Source organism: Diadema setosum, chromosome 4, assembly GCF_964275005.1.
Source record: "Diadema setosum chromosome 4, eeDiaSeto1, whole genome shotgun sequence".
Taxonomy (NCBI): Eukaryota; Metazoa; Echinodermata; class Echinoidea; order Diadematoida; family Diadematidae; genus Diadema; species Diadema setosum.
Window position 1 is genome coordinate 6,768,413 of NC_092688.1, and position 3,321 is coordinate 6,771,733.

A 3,321-nucleotide genomic window follows, 5' to 3' on the forward strand; every position below is an offset into this window, starting at 1 on the left:
CAGAATCTGTTGGCATGGTAACAAAAGTGATAGAGAGTCATTTTGGAAGCCTTTTAATGTCACAGGGAGGAATTAGAGCACGGTGGTCAGAACATTATCTCTATGTGTCCATCGCTGACCACAAGACCATGACACCATCTTGGTGAGACAGCTGATTCATCAGGATAACCCATAAACCAAACCTGGAATTGTCCCAAGTGGTGCTACAGTGTATGTGGAAAGGAGAATGAGCAAATAGCATCTATTTTCAGACAAAATTTCAGGTGGCTAGCTCTGGATTTAAAGGGACTGTACAGTACAGGTTGAGGTGAGGATTCAGCTAATGTTTTCCAAGATACCTATAAACCACTCCATGAAATGTTAAAGAGCATACAATTCTAAGGGGAATCATAAGTTTGTTTGATGAAAATTTGTTTTCAAATGATTGAGATATCTAAAAACAAGGAAATACACACAAAAAAAGAAATCCTAATAAAAGTTGTGGCCTGTCAATTTTATTAGGATCACTTTTTTTTTGGATATCTCAAGCATTTCAAGGCCAATTTTCATCAAAAAAAAATGTTGAATCCTACTTGAAATTACATGCTCTTTCATATTTCATGAGGTTTCTCATTATCTCACACACAAAAAAAAAAATGCCATAAACCTGAATCCTCACCTCAGCCAGTACTATACAGTCCCTTTAAACTTTAGACACTGAAATTTGTAGCTTCAAAAGCCCTGAAGCGAGTATCACAAGTCAGAAAGGACTTTGGAAAACTTAGCTGTTCTTCAACAACCATGCAAAAAAGAGTAGAATATTGCCTCTTGGTCATATTTATAGAGATTGCCTCTTGGTCATATTTATAGAGATTAATGCAGATTCTCTGATTTAAAATGCACTGAATTTCAGTAAAAATAAATACATCTGAGTTAAGAGAGTGTTAAAAAACAAAAAAGCCAAGAAAAAGTTCCTGTTTTGGGGAATAAAAATTTAGCTCAATGTGGACTTCAGAGAGTCAATGCCTTTGTGAATACAGCTTCAGCACTACACAAAACAAAACAGTCTACATCACAAGTAATATAATACTTGAAACAAGTGGCCAAGTATACTACACACATGATCAAGAGAGGTGTAGTGAATGAGACCAATTGATCAACTTTGGCATTTTCAGGCTCCAATGACTGTGGGCACGCTTGAACTTTAACCTCAATTTGTCAAACCAACACTTTGCAGTGCCAGCATATGTGAGCTGCACACTTGGAAGAACAGTGGCTCTGAAAAGAACATCACAAAATCATGAAATCACAGATAGAAGTGGGACTACATAGGATTTCAAGGCTATTAAAGGTACAATTATAGTGTACCTATTTTGTTTGCTAACGACTTGGATTCCTTCAACTCAGTTGTCAAACCATAAAAAGTCATGAAATTGACAATCCACTACATATTTAACCCTTTCTATGCAAGGGACTTTGGACAGTGTGTACATTGCTATGGGGTTCTATGTGCCAATCAGCACTCTATGTACACAATGAGTTAGTAGATTTTGATGAATTAAAAAAAATATTCCCCAAAAGTATATTATTAAATTGTTATGTTTTTCAGGAAATAGTGACCTCTTTAACAGTCATATGTCATCAAATGTTTTGATCATGCCATAGCCTTGGTGGACTTCCAGATTTTAACAGTTCAAAGAGAAGAAGAGAAAGACAAATATCACACATACATAGCCCACTGTAATATTTTCCTAGCTAGTTTGTTTGTTTGTTTGTATTTTTCATGCCAAGTCACGCTCTGATGGTCATGAATACAATGTCGCAGCATGATAGCTACAAATACTTACAATGTAATTGACATTGATACTGGCTATGTTGCAATGATTTTGTTGTTTCTCTCCAAGGATATTGACATTAAAACTGCCTAGTAATTACCACAAATGCTCCAGATATAGATAAATGCCCTCATTCATTGAAGGATAAGCCAACACCTGACAGTTGCTGCTCAATGCATTCCACCATTTTATAAAACCCCTCCTGAGTTCTCATAGTCACAAGAATGTGTGTTTAAAGGAGATGTACCTGTGATTTATGGTGGCATTGATGGACTAAGAAGTAGAGTGTTAAGTAGAGTGTAAATAATAACAAGAAGTTGTGGATAACCCAAGAAAAATTGACTTGTTCTTCAAAAAATTCAGCACATATCAGGCAATCGCGTATGAAATACAGTGTGCATCCTGAACATGGAAGTGGTTGGCATCCATCACTGCTGTAAGGTAAAAATTGTTCAAGATATCTTTCTTTGGTGTTGGGTATTTGTTTGTTTAACAAATAAAGTATGAATTGACTCGCTGTACAATCAACTTCTTCTGCCTTTGACCACATCTGTGGAATTTCTCTTGTCAGATGCAGCTCAATAAGTCAAAACTTCCATGTGTAATTGCTGCTATGAGTATGCATGCCTTGCAGAACAAAATCTGTGGAGCATCCAACATGTGTATTTAAAGAAATTTGAATTCGAGAACTGTTTTCCCTTGGATCAGAATTTCAAGTGTCTGTCTCCCGCGGGATTAAGAGTGCAGCGTTGGGGAGACGAAGTCAAAGGTAAGAAAACAAACATCCATGCGAGTAACGTCCATGACATGGAAATGTGACACGCCCAGATGGTAATACCATCACAGTAACCATGGCGACATAGAAAGCTGCAACATGACACTGCCCTTCTCTACTAAGAAGGAAGGGAGTGGAAGATGATACTACAGCATACAGGTCGTATGTCAATCCACATATCTTGGCTACATCTGTATTCCATTCGTGCATTGTTTGCACTCGAGACAATCCATATCTGGACCCATCTTGCTCTGCACTTTGTAGAATTTTTAACACAAGCCTCATTAGAAACAGCCATGTAACCATTCACTTAAAAGTTTTCTATATTGCTGATTTAACTCCATGCTTACTGTACCCAGTGTCCCATATATGCATTGAATATATAGGCAGGGCTGCCAACTCTCACGCATTGAGTGTGAGACTCACACATTTTGGTCCTTTCTCACTCTAAAACTTTATTTCATTTGCATGCATTTCTATTGATCTCACTCATTTTGACTCCTAAATTATAGCATTGGCCTATGGGAGTCTCACTCTCAACTAGTTTCCAGTGTTGGCAGCCCTGATATAGGGAGTTAGCATACATGGGGGATGGGGGTGGGGGGACAAATAGTTATCCCTCCAAGCCTCACAATGACTCAGTAGACCTACCAAGTCTCACGCCTCACGTGAGACTTCAACACTCCCCAGCAACAATTTTCTCATGCCTCTCAGAAAGACAACATTAAGTAA